The sequence below is a fragment of the Triturus cristatus genome, chromosome 9 (assembly GCF_964204655.1).
Source record: "Triturus cristatus chromosome 9, aTriCri1.1, whole genome shotgun sequence".
NCBI lineage: Eukaryota > Metazoa > Chordata > Amphibia > Caudata > Salamandridae > Triturus > Triturus cristatus.
In genome coordinates this window covers 369,219,316-369,243,245 of record NC_140592.1, presented here as the reverse complement: position 1 = coordinate 369,243,245, position 23,930 = coordinate 369,219,316, and positions in this window count along the sequence as shown.

Below are 23,930 nucleotides of genomic sequence, written 5' to 3'. Positions count from 1 at the left end.
TGGTTGGTGCGGGCAAGGCCTACATGTCGACACCTGAAATCTCATTGCTCGGTCTGGCCAGTGTGTGATGTTTGTCTGGACATACACTCAAGGTGCAGTGTCCCATTCATGTTGGGCATGTCTTTAAGTATTACCTTTGCAGCATGTGCCTCAAGTTCATGGAGATGGTCCATGCTCATCCCTAGTTACGGCAACGCTGTGTGGTGCAGATGCAGTGCTGGATTGTCCCCAGAGCCTGGCTCCTCTGTCCAAATCCATATAATGTCATTTGCAAATGTGTCATGCTCTCCATAGTTTCTCAGTGGCATGGTGGGTGAACCAACTGTGTGTTGCAGGGCCTATATATGTACCTTGTATTGTAGATGTTACTCATCTTTCATTTCAGGCTATGCACTGTAACCTATGTAGATTTGACTCATGTGACATATGTATACAGGTGTCTGATTAATTCCTGTTTATTCACCTTGCCCACAGCATCGTCGGGGGACACGGATGGAGACACCGGCACGGACCTTGCGGAGGGACCGGGCACCAGTGCCAGCAGTGACATCTTAGCTGGCACATCGAGTGGAACTGAGGCCGAGGGGAGTGAGCCGGAGGACCTGTCCACTGCCATCACAGAATATGAAGCTGACGGGTCCGAGGAAAAGCTCTCCGAGGGGCCGGAGGCTGCTCCAACAGCTGACAGCAGCACAACATCTCTCCCCGCCCCCTCCATTGCCATCACCGGCCTCCCACTTGCTCGTGTCCCTTCCTGGTGTGCTAGGTCACCACGTGTCTCCTTCCTGCCAGGCACCGCACCCCCTGCCCCTGTCTCCACTGCTGCCGCCAATGCCGAGTCTGTGGACATCCTGCGGCAGTTGCAGGTTGGTCAGGCTGCGGTGCTTAATGTCCTCCATGGCCACAGCCAAGTGCTCACCAACATGGAGGCATACTTGGAGGGCATTTCAGCATCGCAGGCTGACCAACGCAACTTGCTGCGGTCTATTGACTCGACACTGACTGCAGCAGTGGGTCTCCTGCAGCACTTCGTCCCACCCCCTACCCATGCCCCATCCACACTTCCCACTCCCATGCCTGTCCCACGTACACCCAGACGTCAGCATGCAAACACCCCACCAGACACAGGCACCACACCAGCAGGGAATGCAAAGCGCACACCTCCTGGCACGCACACACAGGGTGAGGTAGGCACACCCACTGGGTCGGGGGCAAACGTAAGACACGCAGCCAGAGTGGGAGTCCGCATTCTGCAAAATCCACTCCCTCCAAATCCACTCCCCTCAGCTCTCCTGGCCACAAATCCAGCAAGGACTCCATGGCCGCTCTGTCCCTGAGCCCCACAGTGACACCACCCCGCAAGCGGTCAAAGGAGTCCCCGGTCAGTGTGGTTGAGTCCCCCCCCTGTCCACACCCTCCCCGGGTAGCGCTGCGACCCATCCCTGTGACCCCCCCCCCCCTCCTTGGGGCCTGTGGTTCTTTCGGGTGCAGGGGAGACGCTGGGCGACCTCTCAGTAGTGTGCAGCGCCATGCTCGAATCCACCTTTGGCGCTGCCCCACCCCCTGTGTTGGAGTCGTCCGTCCCTGCACCCACAACACCTCCCCTTGCCCCTCCTGTCCCTGCAGTGCCTGGTCCTTCCCCCCAACATGATGCCCCCCCCCCCTGTGGAACACAAAGGAGTCTGACTGTGCAGGCAAGCTAGGGGACACACGTACCACTGTGTCCCCCATCCGGATTGGAGTCATGGACTGCCCTATGGGCCTTGTATATATTGACATTTATGATGATTATTACTTACATCATGCTGAATAAAGCAAATTGTTTTTTCCTTGGAACACTACTGTTTATCTGGTGTTGCTGTTGGTGGACCTGCTCCATGATTTTGGGTGGTGATAATGTGTTGGGTGTGTGGGAACTGTAGTCTTGTGCTGGTCATAGGGAGGACCCTGGTATCTGTGTGCCATCACAAGCTGTTGGCTAAATTACTTTGTTCATGTAAGCAGTTACTGCAAGGTGACATCGTCCCAAGGTGTGTTCCTTCCTCTGTGTAACCTGACATCTTCCCTGCAGGGTGTTTCCACTATGTGGTGCTGAGCTGTATCTACATCAGCTGGGGGTGTGACAGACTCCTTCAACTTTGCACATGCATGCTAAGCGATGTCTCCACCTGCATCATTCGTGGCATCCTTGGTGGTCACTGTACTTGTGTATGTAGACTTGACATGACTTCATGTGGACATGTTCTCTTTTAGGCGCTATGCATGTGTGTACTCCCAGCCTCGCGCACATGTGGTACATGTACTGCAGGGTCTTTGTGCACCTGACTGACATTTGTGGGCATTGTATCTGTGGGTACTCCACCCTTTGTGTTCCATGGGCACTGCTGGGAGGACTCTACAGCCACCCCTCCTGTGTCTGGGCACTGCTGGGAGGACTCTGCACCCACCCCTCCTGTGTCTGGGCACTGCTGGGGGGACTCTACACCCACCCCTCCTGCGTCTGGGCACTGCTGGGAGTGATAGGCCCCCACCCCTCCTGTGTCTGGGCACTGCTGGGAGGACTCTGCGCACACCCCTCCTGTGTTTGGGCACTGCTGGGAGTGATAGGCACACACCCCTCCTGTGGCTGGGCACTGCTGGGAGGACTCTGCACACACCCCTCCTGTGTCTGGGCACTGCTGAGAGGACTCTGCACACACCCCTCCTGTGTCTGGGCACTGCTGGGAGGACTCTGCACACACCCCTCCTGTGTCTGGGCACTGCTGGGAGTGGTAGGCACACACCCCTCCTGTGTCTGGGCACTGCTGGGAGGACTCTGCACCCACCCCTCCTGCATCTGGGCACTGCTGGGAGTGATAGGCACCCACCCCTCCTGTGTCTGGGCACTGCTGGGAGGACTCTGCACCCACCCCTCCTGTGTCTGGGCACTGCTGGGAGGACTCTGCACACACCCCTCCTGTGTCTGGGCACTGCTGGGAGTGATAGGCCCCCACCCCTCCTGTGTCTGGGCACTGCTGGGAGGACTCTGCACCCACCCCTCCTGCATCTGGGCACTGCTGGGAGAGATAGGCCCCCACCCCTCCTGTGTCTGGGCACTGCTGGGAGGACTCTGCACCCACCCCTCCTATGTCTGGGCACTGCTGGGAGTGATAGGCACCCACCCCTCCTGTGTCTGGGCACTGCTGGGAGAACTCTGCACCCACCCCTCCTGTGTCTGGGCACTGCTGGGAGGACTCTGCACCCACCCCTCCTGCGTCTGGGTACTGCTGGGAGTGATAGGCCCCCACCCCTCCTGTGTCTGGGCACTGCTGGGAGGACTCTACACCCACCCCTCCTGCGTCTGGGCACTGCTGGGAGGACTCTACACCCACCCCTCCTGTGTCTGGGCACTGCTGGGAGTGATAGGCACACACCCCTCCTGTGTCTGGGCACTGCTGGGAGGACTCTGCACACACCCCTCCTGTGTCTGGGCACTGCTGGGAGTGATAGGCACACACCCCTCCTGTGTCTGGGCACTGCTGGGAGGACTCTGCACACACCCCTCCTGTGTCTGGGCACTGCTGGGAGGACTCTGCACACACCCCTCCTGTGTCTGGGCACTGCTGGGAGGACTCTGCACACACCCCTCCTGTGTCTGGGCACTGCTGGGAGTGATAGGCACACACCCCTCCTGTGTCTGGGCACTGCTGGGAGGACTCTGCACACACCCCTCCTGTGTCTGGGCACTGCTGGGAGTGATAGGCACACATCCCTCCTGTGTCTGGGCACTGCTGGGAGGACTCTGCACCCACCCCTCCTGCGTCTGGGCACTGCTGGGAGTGATAGGCACCCACCCCTCCTGTGTCTGGGCACTGCTGGGAGGACTCTGCACACACCCCTCCTGTGTCTGGGCACTGCTGGGAGGACTCTGCACACACCCCTCCTGTGTCTGGGCACTGCTGTCTGGGCACTGCTGGGAGTGATAGGCACACACCCCTCCTGTGTCTGGGCACTGCTGGGAGGACTCTGCACCCACCCCTCCTGCGTCTGGGCACTGCTGGGAGAGATAGGCCCCCACCCCTCCTGTGTCTGGGCACTGCTGGGAGGACTCTGCACCCACCCCTCCTATGTCTGGGCACTGCTGGGAGTGATAGGCACCCACCCCTCCTGTGTCTGGGCACTGCTGGGAGGACTCTGCACCCACCCCTCCTGTGTCTGGGCACTGCTGGGAGGACTCTGCACCCACCCCTCCTGCGTCTGGGCACTGCTGGGAGTGATAGGCCCCCACCCCTCCTGTGTCTGGGCACTGCTGGGAGGACTCTACACCCACCCCTCCTGCGTCTGGGCACTGCTGGGAGAGATAGGCCCCACCCATTCTGTGTCTGGGCACTGCTGGGAGGACTCTACACCCACCCCTCCTGCGTCTGGGCACTGCTGGGAGGACTCTACACCCACCCCTCCTGTGTCTGGGCACTGCTGGGAGTGATAGTCACACACCCCTCCTGTGTCTGGGCACTGCTGGGAGGACTCTGCACCCACCCCTCCTGTGTCTGGGCACTGCTGGGAGTGATAGGCACACACCCCTCCTGTGTCTGGGCACTGCTGGGAGGACTCTGCACCCACCCCTCCTGCGTCTGGGCACTGCTGGGAGAGATAGGCCCCCACCCCTCCTGTGTCTGGGCACTGCTGGGAGGACTCTGCACCCACCCCTCCTATGTCTGGGCACTGCTGGGAGTGATAGGCACCCACCCCTCCTGTGTCTGGGCACTGCTGGGAGGACTCTGCACCCACCCCTCCTGTGTGTGGGCACTGCTGGGAGGACTGTACACCCACCCCTCCTGCGTCTGGGCACTGCTGGGAGAGATAGGCCCCCACCCCTCCTGTGTCTGGGCACTGCTGGGAGGTCTCTACACCCACCCCTCCTGCGACTGGGCACTGCTGGGAGGACTCTACACCCACCCCTCCTGCGTCTGGGCACTGCTGGGAGGACTCTACACCCACCCCTCCTGTGTCTGGGCACTGCTGGGAGGACTCTACACCCACCCCTCCTGTGTCTGGGCATGTACGCTCCATACATACAATGTTGGGGTGGGGGTACGCTCCATACATACGCGGGTGGGGGTACGGTCCATACATACGCGAGTGGGGGTACGGTCCATACATACACTGTTGGGGTGGGGGTACGCTCCATACATACGCGGGTGGGGGTACGTTCCATACATACGTGGGTGAGGGTACGGTCCGTACATTCACTGTTGGGGTGGGGGTACGCTCCATACATACGCGGGTGAGGGTACGGTCCGTACATTCACTGTTGGGGTGGGGGTACGCTCCATACATACGCGGGTGGGGGTATGCTTCATACATACGCGGGTGGGGGTACGGTCCGTACATACACTGTTGGGGTGGGGGTACGCTCAATACATACGTGGGTGTGGGTACGGTCCATTCATACACGGGTGGGGGTACGGTCCGTGCGTACACTGGTGGGGTGGGGGTATGGTCCGTACATGCATGGGGGGTACGGTCCGTACATACAGGGGTGAGGGGTACGGTCCGTACATGCACGGGTGGGGTGGGGGTACAGTCCGTACATACACGGGTGAGGGTACGGTCCGTACATACACTGTTGGGGTGGGGGTACGCTCCATACATACGCGGGTGAGGGTACGGTCCGTACATTCACTGTTGGGGTGGGGGTACGCTCCATACATACGCGGGTGGGGGTACGGTCCGTATATACACTGTTGGGGTGGGAGTACGCTCCATACATACGCGGGTGTGGGTACGGTCCATTCATACACGGGTGGGGGTACAGTCCGTACATACACTGTTGGGGTGGGGGTACGCTCCATACATACACTGTTGGGGTGGGGGTATGCTCCATACATACACGGGTGGGGGTACGGTCCGTACATACACTGTTGGGGTGGGGGTACGCTCCATACATACGCGGGTGTGGGTACGGTCCATTCATACACGGGTGGGGGTACGGTCCGTACATACACTGGTGGGGTGGGGGTACGGTCGGTACATACACTGTTGGGGTGGGGGTACGCTCCATACATACGCGGGTGGGGGTACGCTCCATACATACACTGTTGGGGTGGGGGTACGCTCCATACATACGCGGGTGAGGGTACCGTGAGGGTACCATCTGTACGTACCCGTGCCCACGCTGTGGAATGCTTGTGCGGCCCGTACCCAGGCCTTTGGCACATGGATACGGGCCGTACCGCCATTGTTGGGGTGACGTGGGTGTGGGCGTGGTACGACTCGTACCCACGCTCTTAAGGCGTGGGTACGGTACGTACCTGTATTGTTGTGTTGCCGGTTCGCGTCGTCGCCCACTTCCGTTGTGGCGGACGCTGGCGTTGCTGGACACGCCCCCACCCCCTCGAAGTGACCAGGGCCTGGAGGTCAGGTATGTCCAGGGCATGTGTGCTGTGTGACTTGGGTGGGGGTTTTGTGTCCTGCCCCTGCCCCCCCCCCCCTTTGCCCCTGGGTGTTGTTCTGACCTTCTGCGGCGTCTGCGTCGGTACCTGTAGAGGAGGTCGACTGCTATGAGGGCCGGGATGACACGTAGGTTCGGGTCCATGTCTGTCTGTCGCATACAGGTGCTCCTTGTGCGCGTCGTCCTGATTTCCTGGCAGTTTTTGGCTGCCGGAAAATATTCTCCGCGCGGGATGACGTCGGTGCGAATCGTACTTCCTGGTTCGTGGAACGCAGTCTGCATACGTCCCGACGTCACGTCGGCGCTTTTCCGGATGTCATTTGTATGTTTATTTTCCTCGGTTGGTGTTTTGTACGAATCGTACGGAAATAGTGTTTTCGTGCGAATCGTACTTGCATGTTTGTAAAGTTTTGCAACCGGGTACGAGTCGGACGGAGAAAACCCTCCGTCCGACGGTTCGTACCGGGTTTCTCCAGGATCCTAATCGGCACCTCAGTGTCACACATTAGGTAGTTGAGGGTCACTTATAAGTACACTGAACCCATGGAAATGTTACACATAAGCAATCTGAAAACCTGACAGCTAGGACTGTGGCATCCCTGCCATGTACCACACATCAGGGGTTAGAGAGACGCATTTTAGTGCTGGTGTCCACATTACCGAAATGTAATACATTAGTTAGGCAATTCTAGCACTTCAGAACATCTGACCAGGCGCCCTGTAGGAGCTCAGGTCCAGAACATTAAGCAATCACACTGATGTGCTCTGTGCTGAGTTGTTTTAATGCTAAGTGCTGTGTTGTGAGTAGAGTGCAAACGCTGCTAGTATCACCTACCCCACCAAATGACAGAGTCTGGTGAACATTGGTCATAGTACTGTACAAAGCATAAGGTGAACAAAGTATGTGCACTTACAAAAAGGCCAAATAAAAGGTTATTGTACTGATAAAAAGTATTACACGTCCTAGTTAATTTTTCTGTGAGACAATCTGCTGCAGTGTAATTGCATGCAATCATATCAATATGAACATGCAACTGTTTTTGAAGCAATAACTTTTATCCATTTCAGGTTATGATAAAAAAGAAGGCCTCTTTCGAAGTGACATGATTTTTGTTGTTTTGTTATAGTTAGGAAATAGATTTTAAAAAACTTTGAAAATTCACTGAAAACAACAAAGGTTACGGGGATGTTAAAGTTAAGAAATTTAAATTTAAAAAACATATAAATTCGCTGGTTTGAGCTGAGGAACATGGCGGCCAGCAGATAGCGGTCGCGGCCGCACTCACCTCGGGGTTTTTCTTTCTTTCTTTTCCATGGAGTAAGGGGGATATGAAGAGAGGGAGGAGAGGCATTTCGGGGGCCCCTTGAGCCGACTTTTCTTTCTTTTTTACCGGTTTTCGCTACTCGGCGCTTGGTGGGCTCACCTCCGCCTCTCCTGCTGGGCTGGATGGGCTTCGGTGGAGAGTGTTGCGGCTGGAGGTGGGAGGAGGCAGCGAGGCTTCGCAGGCGCCGGGTCTCTGCCTGCTTCTGGTTCCGGGCCTCGGGGGCAGTGTCAGCACTAGCAGCGGCTGAGCAAGTCCTTCCGGAGCAGTTGTGGGCTCCGCATCGAGAACATTGGGAGCAGGCAGCCGGGACTCCAGATGCTCAAACTGCATGTCATCCTCCAGAGAAGGTCGCTGGCGGAGACAAAGGTGACAAACAAGCCTCAGGGGGGGCTAAATCACCGGTAAGGTGCAACACATTTTTAAGTTTGGTTGGTTTGGTCCCGGTGTCGTGGGGTGGCTGCTTCAACACCCTCAGCAACTGCATGGAGGTGACTGAAGGCGGTTTTCTAAAAGGAACTGTTTCCCCTCCTGTTTCTCCTCTTAGAGTGGGCCGGTACACCTTAAGAGCTAGAGCTGCCTACTCGTTGCAGAATTTAGAGCCCACATATGTCTCTGTGATCCAAAAGAAGACATCCATTGTAAATTTAACCAAAGCAAAGTTAAGAAGGTCCGGAGCTAGATTTGGGGAGAGCGAAGAAGAGGAGGAGGAACTGACACAGAGAAGTGTCCCTAAAAATCAGATCAGAGTAAAAAAGAAACCCACATTTAATTCAAAAATCACCCCCTCATTAAAGACTTATTATAGAGTCATGGCTACTACAGCGGAGCCCAATCAATCTACGGAAGTGCCTCCTGACGACCCGGAGGGTTTCTTTTCCAAAGTTAAATCAAAGTCTAAACCGAAATCTGCTGTAAACGATGGGGGGGCTTCCTCCCCCATGACCCCGTTTTCTCAATGCAAACAGAGGGGGGTCAAGCAAAATCCCAAGCGACCTATTGGGCCTCCAACTAACTCTCCAGCATCTAAGGCCCCGCAACAAGGTTTTACCCTCTCAAATAGGTTTAATGCCTTGGGGTCAGGGGATGAAGAAGGGGCCGCGCTGACCAACGATCCCCCTAGAGACCTTGTAACGGGAGCCCCTCTTGAGCGCGCTGAGGCTGGAAGCACGGAAACAGGAGATGGCTCCGAAGCACGTTCCCTGTCTGACATATTGATTGCTATGAAGAAGGAGATGTTAAGCGGGTTTAAGGTATCGGAACTTAACCAAGCAGAACTTGCGGGAAGGTTCTCGGTTTCTGAAGCCAATCAGGCAGCAATCAAGGCTTCCTGTGAAATTCTATCTCAGAGGCTTGATGAGGTGGTGGTTAGGACGGGCCTTCTTGAAGCAGAAATACCTGGCATTAAAGACACCATAAGTGAGGCCACTAAGGAAGTAGGGAAGCTAACCTTACAACAAAAGGCTCTGAAGGACGATATCGAAAGGCTGGAAAACCACTCAAGGAAGAACAATCTGAGACTCCTTAATATTCCCGAGAACTTGGAAGGTTCGGACTTAAAGGGGTTTGTTATTTCTATACTAAAGGGGTCTGTTTTGAAGGATCAGCCTGACATTAATTTAATGTCCGAGATTCAAAGAATTCACCGAGATCCCTACAGAATAAACCCGAAAAAACAGAAACCCCGGAAGATTCTGGTCAATTTCCTCTCCTACTCAGTAAAAGAGCTAGTTTTGTCACTCGGTCTTAAGGAGGGCTCCTTGACCTTTTCCCCCAATGGTACGGATCCATTCACCTTTCAAATAAGATCGGACATTTCTCACATAACGGCTACAAGGCAGTGGGAAATGGGCAATAGACTGGAGGAATTGAGGTCCCTGGGTGTAAAGGTGCAACTGAAATTTCCGGCTAAGCTGAGGGCCATGCATAATAATCAAATGCACCTACTACATACAGTTGAAGAGGTAGATCTTTTTATGGCAGGATTAAGGAGGGCAGAGCAGGGAAAGTGAGGATCATCAAGTGGTTAGTGAGGGGTCTCTTATTGGGCATTATATATCTCTTGTTACACTTCTTTCCTCCTACTCCCTCCTCCTCTTCTCTTTTCCCCTAGTATATTTTTTAGCTGAACCCGAGGTGAGTGCGACCGATTGGGTTCACCCATCTTCAAGGGAGGGTTCCTCATGGGTTTAGGGGTAGGCACGGGGATGTGGGAGGGGGGTGGATCTTTGGGGGGGGGTCACTTGGGTTGGGCAAGGGGAGAATATAAAAATACAAATAAAAATGAAAAAACTAAAATAACCTCATCTTACTTTAGCGATTTAATCTTTGGAACAACACCAAGGTGGAGGGGCGTTGTATACGATGGCTGATGTAACTATAGACCAGACCGGTATGGGCCTTCTTGCTTGGAACGTAAATGGGTTACGATGTATTAGGAGGCAAAGGCTGATTATGAAATATCTCGAACTCGCGAAAGCCCGGGTCTGTCTTTTACAGGAAACCCATCTGACCATTGGGGAGTCGGATAAATTGTTTTCAGGAGTCCCTTGGATAAAAGCATATGGCGTTTCGGACCAAGGTATAAATAGCCGTGGGGTTGCTGTTCTAGTTAAACGGGGGATAACTTGTACAATTAAATCCATCCAGACTGATAAATCAGGGAGATGGTTGATAGTGCAGTTGGACTTTGGGGGCACTGTTTTAACATGCGCTTCATTTTATGGTCCTAACATTGACGATCCTTCTTACATTGTTAAGCTGCAATCTAAGCTTATGTTGTTACCTCCTCCAATAATTGTTGGAGGAGATTTCAACGCTTTATTAGATCCCAATTTAGATAGGTCAAATCAGGCTCGTTCAATTCCGAATCCTCTTGTCAGACGGGCAATGAAGAATATGATGCATGACCTTGGCCTGGTAGACGTGTGGAGGTTTTTGAAAGGTGATAGGGCTGGATATACATTTTATAGCAAGAGATTCCATCACTCCTCTAGGATTGACTACCTCTTAGCTAGTAAGCTCCTACTTGGCAAGGACTCCGACATATCCATTCTTCCTAGCCATCTTTCGGACCATTCCCCCGTTTTCTGTTCCATCAAAAATTTTTCTTTAAAATCTCAATCGAGATGGACACTTAGCAGGGGAAGGTTAGACGACCCAGATTTGATTCAGGCAGTTAAAACATCATCTTCGGAGTTTTTTGACACCAACATTGGTTCAGCTGCCATTGAGGTCGTGTGGGATGCCTTCAAGGCTAATCTAAGAGGCCGACTGCACAGTCTCATTTGTTTTAAAAATCGTTCCGAGGGAAGTGCATTGAAACTGGGCGAAGAAAAGATCAGATTGCTGGAAGCCGAGTTTTTGAGGCTTTCAAACTCCCCAGATGGGCAAAGGAAGTCGCGGGTAGAACTTGATCTTGAACAGGCAAGACAACGCTATAGAGGCATCTTAGAAGAGAAGTGCAAGAAGCAATGGGATAGGAATAGGATGGAGAACTATGAATATGGCGAGAGGGCCGGGGCACTTTTGGCGTGGAAAGCGAGATCGGAACGCTCGAAGAATGACATAGCTGAGTTGGTGATAAATAACCAAGGGGATAGATCCACAGATATAGGCGACATCCAAAATACTATACTCACCCTATTTGCGGATCTATATAGGGAGAACTTATCTCCTTCTAAACAACAAATACGTGGGTGGTTGAGCTCGAAATCCCTCTCCACGCTGACACAGGCCAACAAAGACTTCCTCGATTCCCCTATTACGCTGCAGGAGATAAGAACTCAAATAAAGCAGTCTAAAAACGGCAAAGCCTCTGGTATTGATGCCCTCCCAAACGAGGTGTACAAATCTCTCTCTGAGGAAGTCATCCCTGTTTTGGGATCCCTTTTTCAGTCAATCTATAGCTCTACAGGTCAAGTTCCCAATTCATGGAGGGAGGCAATCATTGTTCTGGTCCTGAAGCCAGGGAAAGACCCAGCTAAAGCAGATTCCTATCGCCCAATCTCCCTGCTAAATGCGGACTATAAAATCTTCATGGGTATTTTGGCAGGGAGATTGGGCAAGCTAGCCCCTGGATTGGTTAATACAGACCAAAAAGGGTTCATTTCTGAGAGACATATCCAAGAACAAACTCAGCTACTTATTGGGAACATCGATTTGGCGATCTCTAGACTCGAACCCCTGGCAGTGGTCGCGCTAGACGCCGCCAAGGCCTTTGACAGGGTGTGCTGGGTCTACCTCTGGGAGGTGTTGGAGGAGATGGGATTGGGCCCAATCTTTATTCACACTCTGAGAGGGTGCTATCAGGATGCTTCAGCTAAGATCCTTATCAACGGTGCACTTACTCCCAGTTTCACTATCCAAAGAGGGACCAGGCAGGGTTGCCCTATTTCCCCTTTGCTGTTCGACCTCTATATTGAGCCTCTTGCCCAGGCTATAAGGCTGGATGAGACCATACCTCCGTTTAAGACACAGCAATATCGCTCTAAAATCGCTTTATATGCGGATGACATAATCATCTACACAGATGACCCCGAGATAACACTGCCAAAGGTCGGGGCTCTGTTGGAAGATTTTGGAGCAGTCTCAGGATATCTGGCTAACCCCACGAAGACGGAGGTTATGTGTTGGAACATAGATCAGTGGAGTGGGGTTACCAGCAATACATTTAAATATCTTGGTATAGTTATAGTGAAAGATCTGGGGAAAATTCCATCTATTAATATAGGAAAAATAATAAATGAAATTGACCAGCTGTTTGCAAGGTGGAGGAACCTCCCCTTGACTATCTTCGGGAAGGTGAATTTAGTTAAAATGACTATCCTCCCGAAATTAACGTACTTGTTCAACGCGGTTCCTCTAGGTTTCCCTAAACACTCTATCTCAAAGGCACAAAGTAAAATCGGGAGTTTCATCTGGGGTGAGAAGGGCGTTAGGCTATCTTGGAAAAAATTGAGGCGCCGCCTAGCAAAAGGGGGATTGGCCCTTCCAGATATTCGCTGCTATCTGGTTGCCTTTCAATTTAAGGCTATCAGAATGCTTTTAGGGGTACCAACTGCATGTGCCTGGGGTAAGTTGTTGGGGAAGTCGGTCAGCACTGAAGGCGGGGGGAATAAAGCAGGGTTTCTCTACAAGTTTGGCGCCCCAAAATTCTTCAAACGAGTAAGGCTGAAGGTGATCAAAAATGCCTTGGAGGTCTGGTATTTCATCCGCTCCAAATGTGGGATAGGTTACTACTCCGATCAGGCACCGATCTGGGACTCTCCGGGGACCCCCCCCTGCCTCCAGGATAGTATGGCACTCCCAATTAAAAGAGCCGGGGTCGCGACTTGGTCTGAGTTGGGGGATGAAAATGGCATACATCCTTGGGAGGTATTGAAAGCAAGAATAGGCTCGGGGTTCTCGAGGTTCAAGTTTATTCAACTAAAATCATGGTTTGAAACGGAGAAGGAGAACCTAAGGGGAAATGGTGAGGTGGAAGATGCTCTCAAGAACATTCAATATCTTAAGAAGGAAATCTCTATCTGGTACAGGCTCCTGATCAACGCAGATGACGTTGGTATTCCTCATCAGGTTTCAGCCTGGAATGACTCTCCTTTTGAACCGGATATTGGGAGCCTCCTGGAACCCTCCATGACCCTGCTTTATAAATACACTAAATCTGCCAGTCTGAAGAGAAATCACTTTTTTGTTTCTAATCGAATTTACTATACTCCGGAGAAGATCTCGAAATTTGCCCCAGACCCGGAGCCGAGATGCCCCAGGTGCTCCCTCCCTAAAGCCAACGATGTACACATCTTTTTTGAATGCGCTGAATTAGGAAAATATTGGGAAGGGGTGTGCAGATACTTATGTATGACCTTCGGAATAGATATCGTGTTGAACGGCTCTCTGATCTTTTTTGCCAATGACCAGGTGTCCACTGCTTGTTTGGCTCAACCACTCAGAGGGCTGTTATTATGTTTGATTTTGCTGGCCCGAAGGGAGATATGTTTCAGGTGGAAAGACCCCCTCCCCCCGAAAGTAGAAGATTGGTTAAAATCAGCACTGGCTATGGCCCGGTTAGATGTTATGAGCTCCAGCCCTAGCCTTCCTTCACTTTGGGCACCCTTTGTTCGTCTGGGCCAGGAATTGAGACTCTGGTGATTCCATTCTGCAGTTGTTAATGGTCGATAAATACCATGGTCCTATGATTAACACCTAAATCCCGGACGACAAAAGGGGATTGGTTGGATAACCTAAACAATGGCAGGCGGTCGGAGGGCGCCCCATTATTAAAACTGACCGGTTATGTCCTGCTAGCAGTTTATAGGTGAGATGAGGACAAAAAAAAAAAAATTATAAAAAAAAAAAATTCGCTGACAAAAACCAAAGGTTGCAGAGACGTTATAGTTAGGAAATCAAATTTTAAAAAACCTTAGAAATTTAATGAAAAAAAAAAAAGTTAAAGGGATGTTATAGTTAGGCTCAGATTTTACACGTACAAATCCATAGAAATTCATCAGTTAAAGTTACCTGAGCTAACTAAAATTTATGCCCCTGCAATTCATGGCTTATGACCTCACATATTACATCACTCATGATATGACCAGCTACATTACTCATGACATCATCCACAGAACCACTCACAAACAACTTCTCATACACCCACTCACTCACCAATACAGCCACTCTCAAAGCCAAGCCAGTCACTCACCCATACAGCTACTCACAAACCCACTTATTCACCCATACATCCACTCACACACCCACTTACATGACCATACATCCACTCATAATCACTCACTCATCCATACAATCTTTCACACACCCATTCACTCAACCACACAACCACTTACATACCCGTTCACATAACTATACAACCACTCACACGCCCACTCATTCACCCATACAGCCACTCACACAGAAACTCACTGCAATACAGCCATCACACACCCACTTACTTGCCCATACACCGACTCAAACAGCCACTCACTCAGGGTCATGGATAAGCCAGCAGCCAAGATGACAGCACGGCATTGAAACTCTGGCACAACCGGCCCTGTTCGATATTGGAATGGGCCAAAAACTGCACCCTTGATGATCCGGGGAGGTCCATCTACTCCTCTCCTGCCATCAGGGACCAGATGACTGCAGTTTGGGGGTAATTATGTGCCCTCGGGACAGCTACTTCAGTTGAGTGCCGGGCTGCCCGGCCTTTACCTCGGAGGACCCGCAGCGACAGGGGCCGCAAGCGAGCCTGACGTCTGAGACCGCTGGGCCGTCCTACCCCCTTGGAGACTCCGGTGCTCCTTACTGCATGGTGATGGACGGGCTGGCACCACATTGGAGGTCCCTGCAACCTTGTGACCAGTGCCCAGCTGCGCTGCATCGATCCCTGAGGTGGCCTGAGACATGGCCTGACACCCCTCAGCGCAATCCACCTGAGGACCTGGGAACTCAGGCGCTATGCCCCCAGCCAGGGTCCAAGACCATCTGCATCCCTGCATCTCGGTGGCTCCAACTCACCCCTGCGACCCGCTCCCTGCTGGGAGGGGTCTTTCTTGACTGCTTGGGGTAGCATCATCTCCGAAACCGGACTCAATGGGTAAGGGCTTTATGCCTGAATTGCTTTGTACTGCTGTACGCCTGCGGCCCACATCAACATCGCCCTGCAGGTACCATATTTTTCGCTGGTCACCTCTCACCAGCCACAACCCACAGCCTGACATCGGACCCTGCCATGTAGGCACTCCACTCCACCTCCTGCGATGACAACTACAGGGCCTAGCCCACCCTCACAGCTCTCTTACTCACCTGTGTCGATGGCTGCTTGTGGATTGACTGGTCGGGGACCCCATCATAAGGCCCTGTTGTCATACTCCTGCTGAAGCTCAATAGAGCTGCCTTGCCCCCAGACTCCACTGGCGGTATAAATATACCAACCAGCCACCCCTGGGTGAGAACATTGGTCTGCATTCGGGCCCACCCAGCCTACCTGACTGCTGGAGACTCCCTAACAAAGACTCCACCCCCACCCCAACTAGTCATGGTATGAGGTGATCCCAAAGAGGGAAAACTGCAGTTTGAAAAATCAAAACCTATAGACGCACCGGAGACTGCCCACGATGAAGCCGGGTGTAGTTGGGGGTTCTGACACTATTCACTTGATCGGTGCTGATGCCCTTTGGCAGAGCTCCGAGCATGCTTCAGTGCTATGGATAGCAGATTTGATACCCTTGCTGGCCGCCTTGATTGCATGGGCGAGCGGCTGGACGGTCATTATGCTCAACTAAACACTGCAGGGGAGCACAAATCTGGCTTGGAAGATGGAGCCTCTACAACTAAACAACTGAAGAAATTTGAGCATCTCCTCAAATTGGTAGCCACCAAGAATAAAGATCTCAAGGCACGAGGCTGCCGTAATAATAGAAGCATGCTGGGGGTGGCAGAGTCCACTGATACGGAGTGCATCGATCTGTTTGTTGAACGCTTACTATCTGATCTGCTCGGCCAACAGAACTTCACTTCCACCTCCACTTTGTGGAGAGGTCCAACCAATCTTTTGGCCCACGCTCTGCTCCCAGCGTCCCTCCATGACCAATACTTGCCATACTCCTTAATTTCCACAACCAGGATATAGCCGTGACACTCGCCCGGGAACATAGCCCTTTGCAATGGCTGGGATCCACAATCTCCCTCTTCCCAGACTTCACAATGCCAGTTCAGGAGGCACTTTGCAAATTTGCAGAAGTCAAATAAGTACTTCGGAAGCTGGGGCTTTGCTACGGCAAGCTCTACCTGGCTTTTTTTTTTTTTGTCCTCATTTGCCTGCCCCACAATCCCAAAGAGAAACGCCAATCACCTTGTATGTCGTCTGGAACTTAATATAGTTATCTCCCAGACCCGAACACCAGTAAAACACAGACTGGCGAAAGACGTTCTGCGGGATATTATGGGGGGAGGAGAAAAATAAGAGGGCACACCAATCCCCTCACTACTCCATCTAGACTTAGAGACTTAGAAGCCTTTCAGTAGGAACCACCAAGGAACCTTGGAGTATGATGGCATAATCATCGGACTCGGGGAAATTATTATTTTATTTTTAAAAACCCCGGAAGGTCTACCGAGCCCTTCTACCTCCACTGAACCAGCAAGTTCCAAAAGGTGAGGTTACGTTGGCCACATGATCTCGCCAGGTCCATCTTAGATGTGTCATATAGGGACGTTAGCCAACCTGCGTGTGATGGTGCCTTCTGGTCAACCCAAAATTTGCAGATCTGCCGTCTGGCCAGCAGAATTGCATAAAACAAGAAACACTTTGCCTGCCCCGTGATGTTGTCGTCCACCCCGAATATTATTAACGGCAATGTAACAGGTATGGATATCTTAAGAAAAGAGTCCAAAGTATTCTTTTCTTCCTGCCAAAAGGTGTTAATAAGTGGACAATCCATAAACATGTGGACATCGGAGGCTGCAGGGAGATTGCACTTATTGCAGCATTTTCCAATCTGAAATTTAGATAGCCTTTGAGGGGATAGATAGGCTCGATGAACAGTAAACAGGTGGTTCCGCCTCAGCCAACCAACTAACCACTTTGTACAGGAGAGTGAAAGATCTTATCCATAGGTCCTCACACTGCATACCTGGCTTAATGGCAAGTCTTGCATCTTTTACACTCCTGCAGAAGTCCTGAGTTTTTGTAAACAACACGCCAAAGCTCATGCTTCCCCTCGACACTACACACCTGAGTGCTCCCCATTGGACATACATTCAACTGTGCTGACCTGTTCCTCGCCCAGACTGATCTAGTGGAATCGTCCAGATGATCCCTGAAGTCCCTCCATGCTGAACTCTATGCATTAACCCATATCCCCTCACTGCCATCTACACTGGCATCCCCGGATCACACCTCACTGTTAATGGATAATGGCCCATCCCACCTTCATTTCTACAGATCCATCCAGACTGGGCCCGACTGCGACAGAGTTGCCACTCCCCAGTGGTGTACACTACCCTTTCTTTGGATATCCTGTTTGTGACCGAGACTTGGCTTGATGCCTTTTCTAATCCCTCAGTCCATATGGCTACTCCTCCGGGATTTAAAGTCCACCGGGTGGATCGCTGCTCTGGCAGAGGGGGTGGCCTGGCCATCTGGTACAGAGACATTTGGACTTTACGGAGTGAAACTTCTACTCTCTGGAGCAATTGTGAGGTCTTGCATTTTAATCTCCAACTATCGGCCCATTTCACTCTTGGGGGCTCTTTGATATATCGCCCCCCCGGTTCTGCGGCGAACTTTTTAGCTGCCTTTGGCGAGGCTTTCGCTGAGCGCGCTTTGAGGTTCTCTAAGTTTATTCTCCTGGGGGATGTTAATATCCACCTTGATTGTTGCGAAGAGGCAGATTCGGTCGCTTTTCTTGACGCGCTTCATCTCGTAAACCTCTCCCAATTGGTCCTGTCTCCAACTCATCAGGGTGGTCACACTCTTGATATGATAGGCACTAATTTCCCTACCTCGGTCATGAAGCCGCACCCTATGGCATGGTCGGATCATTTCCCTATTCTCTTTTCCTGGCCTTTACAAGACTCCTGGAAACCGACTATTAGCAAACGCCCGCCCCTCTCAAAGAAGGTGGTTTCTACTCAGCTCAGCCTCGCACTTGATGCCTCTCGGCCCTCCTTTGGCACAGATATGGAAGTCAATGTCACTCTATTTGATGAGTGGATCTTAGGTGCTGTGGCGTCGGTGTCGGCAGCGGGGCCGGTTAAACTGAGAAGAGAGGCCCCTTCCAAGCCATGGTTTACGCCCTTGTTGAGGAATCTTAAGCACACCTGCAAAGTGGCAGAGAGGGCTTGGCGTATCGGTGGATATCTACACCCTGATAAAGTGCTTCTTAGATCCAAACAAAAACTCTACTACAGTGCGGTTAGGGAGGCCAAGGGCTTGTACTATGCTGCACGTATTGAACGTGCAAATAACAACTCTAGAGAGATCTTTTCTATAGTGCAGAGCTTCCTAGCTCCTAGTGCCCAGGTAGCTGTGGCCCCCGTCTCTGATACATGGTGCAACACTCTGGCTTCGTTCTTCAAGGACAAAATTATTAGTATTCAAGAGACATTTCGACATTCAAGGAAGTCGGCTAGTCCTGAGCTAGTCCCCACCCTACTTAGGGCTTTTCCGTTCAGCAGCTTCTCAGAGTTCTGTCCGATAGATTTGTCCAGCTCCCTTAAAATTCTTAAAGCCCTTAAGTCTGGATCACCGAATGATCCGTGCGCGGCCAGATTACTCTCGGACATGGCAGATACCGTCAATACTGAGGTTAATTTCTTGATCAACCATTCACTCAGGGTAGCACATGTACCCAGGGCATGGAAACATGCTTTAATTCTGCCTCTTCTTAAAAAGCCATCCCTTGATCCGCAGCTCCCTGAAAACTATCGTCCTATCTCGCTTTTGCCTAGTTTGGCCAAAGTGTGTGAGAAGGCGGTCACGTTCCAACTGACCAATTTTGTTGAGGTGGCTGGTGTTCTTCATCCCGCGCAGTCTGGCTTCCGTGCCTCCTACAGTACGGAATCCGCTCTGTTGGAGGTTTCGGAATCCATTCGAGAGTGCTTGGACGCCGGCGGGAGAGCAGCATTAATACTGCTTGATCTCTCGGCGGCGTTCGACACGGTGCCTCACGCCATGCTCCTCGACCGCCTCTCTGACATCGGACTATCTGGGAAAGCTCTGCTCTGGATTAGCTCTTTTTTGGAGGGCAGGGTGCAGCAGGTTTGGATTCCCCCATGTGTCTCGGTCCCTTTAAGGGTTACCACAGGGGTGCCGCAGGGGTCATCACTTAGCCCTCTGCTTTTCAACATCTATATGACTCCGCTGGTCTTTCTGGCGGAGTCTCTGGGGGCTAAAGTGATGGCCTACGCGGATGATACCCAATTGTTGTTCACTTGGAATAAGGTGGACGACTCGGTGGTCAGACCTCATCAATGCCTATCTTCCGTTTTCCAGTGGCTGGCCAACGCACAGTTGAAATGTAATGAGGCAAAGTCGGAAGTCCTGCTTTTTGGCTCTTTCTCTTCTGAATTTAGAGCGGGACTCTGGCCTTCCGGCTACCCCTGTCCTCCGGCGTTCAATGGAGCGGTCAAAAATCTTGGCGTCTGGTTCGACGAAAACCTGAACTTTGCCTCACACATAAAAAAACTTGCTGGCACTTGCTTTGGGCTTCTGAGGAGTCTTAAGAAGTTTCTTCCCTTGCTCCCAGTTAGGGACAGAGAAACGGTGGTGCGTGCTCTGCTTCTTTCCCGCCTCGATTACGCCAATGCCCTCCTGGTAGGCTGCCCGGGCTACCTTGTAACGAAACTGCAGGTGGTCCAAAATTCGGCAGCCAGACTCCTGGGCGGTCTGTCCCCCTGGCAAAGCGCTCGGGCTCAACTTCGGACACTCCATTGGCTCCCCGTGGAATCTCGCCTTAAATTCAAAATGCTCTCCATTGTTCAACAGGCCCTTCATGGTCTGGGCCCCAAGTATCTGCAGGATAGATTCTCCTTCTATATCCCTAGGAGACAGCTGAGGTCATCTTCGTTGTTGCTCATGGAGACCCCTAAATTTAGGCTTGTTCGCATGGGGGGCAATTCATTTGCCCGCAGAGCCTGCATCGCTTGGAACTCTCTTCCCCTGTCTTTGAGGGCTATCTGTGATCCGCACTTGTTTCGTAAATCCCTGAAGACATTACTATTTTGATTGATATCTGTAGTTTGGCCGCCTTATCTGTTGTTAGCGCCGGGACACTTCCGAGTAGCTGTGCGCTCAATAAATTAAAAATAACATAACATAACATTTGTTTATGGGCCTTTTTTAAGGGATTCACTGGGCTAGTTGCTGCCTGGTTTGGGTGAGGGAAGGGAGATTGTTACTGGGCTGTGTGTAATGTCTTGTTGTTTATTTGCTTCCTTCAACAGTAGTGCTTATCGCGCGTACACATTGTTGCCACACTTCGCCAACACTTTTTGATGGTGATGCCACAAGGACATGAGGGGTCAGCAGCAGAATTCACATTCCTTTCATGGAACATCCACGGCCTCAACAATTCATGCAAGGGTAAGCAGATGTTCCAGTACCGGTCTCGGCACAGCACACAAGTGGCTTTTTTGCGAGAGACACACCTTCTCCCGGGGAAGTTCCATACCTTCGCCTCTGCTTGGGGACCACACCGCTACTTCTCATGTTACAGCACATACTCACACGGAGTCTGCAATCCTAGCCACAAAAATCTACCACTTCACCCTGCGCCTCTCTATTGGATGAGAATGGTTGATACGTGACAGGAACCCTGGCAGGTCACCGCATACTATTGGTGAATATATATGCCCCCAATGTTGGTACTCCAGAACTTTTACAAACACTTATGACTCATATCAGGTACATGGACTTTGACCACATCATATTGGGGGGTGACTTTAACCTGCTGCCTGACCCCCCCCCCCCCCCCACTTACACCAACACTTATATGCCGGCGGGTAAGTCACGATTACCCCATATCCTCCGTGATCATTGTGACACATACCTGATCCAGGATCTCTGGTGCCCGTGACATACATCCATCCCAGCATACAAGTATTATTCAACACTGCATGATAAATGGTCTTGCATTGACTATTGGTTTGTTTCTGCTACCCTGGGCCCGTGGCTGGGTACCATCTCACACCTGGCCTGCACACTCTCCAGCCACTCTCTGTGAGAAGTTGGCCTGGCATATGCTGGTCACTAGATATAGTGGCCACCTTGCACCAGTCCAATTCGACTCTTGGTAGATAGGTTTAAAGACAACCTTTTAAAAAAAGCTATCCTAGTGGTAGCTGTGGAGAGCAGCCTTCAGGCTAAGTCTCTGAGGAATGTAAAGCAGCTTGTTTTACCTTATAATCTCTTGAATTACCAAATGAAAAGACACCACACAGGTATATATATCAAATATATATGTATTTATTTCTAAATATACTCTACTAATCTCTTTATGAGATTAGAACCAGGTAAACAATCAAAAGATCAACAGTTCTCAATAAATTAAGCACAAATATGGCTGTAGCCCTAGGGGCGTACCAGACCATATACTAAAATAGTGGTTTAACAAACTCGACTTGCAATATGAAGAGGCCTAGGGCAGTGTTTCCCAAACTGTGGTCCGGGGACCCCCAGGGGTCCCTGACACTTTCCCAGGGGGAAACCATTTAAAACCATTTAAAAGTTAGTCACAGAGATGCAGCACCAACCTTCCCATTAAAATTTTAGTTTTTTGCAAATTCTTTCAATATAAAATACTAAGGGGGATATTTACAAAAGAAGTGGTGGAGCGTGTCGTTAGCCTGTGTGGCTTAACGACACGTGCCGCCACTTCAGAAACGCTGCGCTGCAACATATTAACAAGAATATAGTGCAGCCCTACATTTCGCCCCGTGCTGGTGCTATACTTAGCAGTGTAGCGCCAATGCAAGCACCCTTGCAACACAGTGCAAGGGTGTCTGCGTGAAGGGGAAGATTGTTTAGGTAAAGGAAGGTCCCCCCTTCCTGCACATAAACAATCTTGAAATGGGGTTTTGTCACTTGTATGTGTGCTGCTTAATGTAGCACACATGGAAGTTACAAAATGCCTTTTTTTTTTAATGATTGTTTATGTGCAGGAAGGGTCACCTTCCTGAACATAAATAATGCAAGGCGTTTTGGTTTTTCCATGTATGCTGCACAAGGCAGCACACATGGAAAAAGCAAACATGAGGAGAAATAAAGCATTCCTCCTCGTTTCGCCAAGTTAAAATCTGGTTTTCCCTGGTGTTAATTTTGTCGCTGCCTTCTATTTACGCTGCCCCTGTAAATAGGGGGCAGCATCAAAATCAATGGGTTTTGCGGTGGAACGCCCACTGCAAAACCCACAACCCACCCCTTTCACGCTAAGCATTGCGCGAAAGGGGGCCTTATTTGCAAGGCAGCGTTAAGCCATGTTAAGTGCCTTACCGCTGTCTTGTAAATAAGGTGAAGCCCCTATCGACACGCGAACGTTGCAAACAGTGATGTTTCCATGGTGGTAGGGGTTTGTAAATATGCTCCTAAAATCCTTAGTAATTCGAGTATTTGTTTTGTGTGCACACGTGTTTATTTTTTTCAAATTACTTTTTTAACGTTTGAAATTTAAATCATGCAAATTGCTTGGGGGTCCCCGACTTCCAGTGGTGACTCAGTGGGGTCCTCAGGAGTCAAAAGTTTGGGAACCACTGGCCTAGGGCCTTGGGAATCGCTGGGGCTTCACTTCTGCAGTGTTAGCAGGTAAGTAATCCGCCCACAGGAGACGCGTGCAGTGTCTAAACACACACGCGGGTTTTCAATGCGTTTCAATGGCAAAATGTCGCGGTTTGTATTTTACAGTTCTAGGGCACTTCGGAGTGGACAACAAGCAAACAACTTACAGGGTAAGTACTTCGAGAGCCAATGCACACTTGGGCACCGTAATGCAAGAGTTACCTCACCCAGGGAAGCCGGGTGCATACGTGTCCTTTGGTGTCGGGTCGCGATGCTGTTTTCAATGGGGATCGCTGAAGACTGGCTGCTTGTGTCGTCGAGAGAAGTGTCCGCTGGAATCCGACGATGGATTGGAGTTGCAGAAGACCTAGAAATTGAGGGGACAGAGTTCAAAGTCACTTGCCAGTGACCGGTGGCCAGCAAGATGGATGACCACAGCTGTCGCGTCTCTTTAGGTCGCTGATGTCGTTTTGTCTCTTCGCTCACGAGGACCAGGAGGGATCGATGAAGACCAGCAGCTGGATTCGGAGGGTCCCACGACGTCTGCAGCTGTTGACGGTGTCGGCACTTGGTTTGGAGCCAACAAGCCTTGGCAACTGCAAGTCTCGTGTGGATGGAAGATTGTCGATGGAGCAGACCAGCAAGGTCTGATGGACTTACCCAGCGAGGGTAAGTGAGGGCAGGCCCAGAGCAACCAGGCGAGCCCTTGAAGGTGATGTGGAAGTCTTCTGGAGGGTCACTAGCCAACGGGCAAGCAACCGCAAAGACGCCTTTGCAGGAAAAGTTCACCAACAGCCCACGGTCACTCGGGACGGGGTAGGCCGCTGATCTTCGGTACTAGACCTGCTCGGGACTTGGACAACAAGTTGTCCAAAGCACAACTTCGTTGGACGTAGTTTAGGGC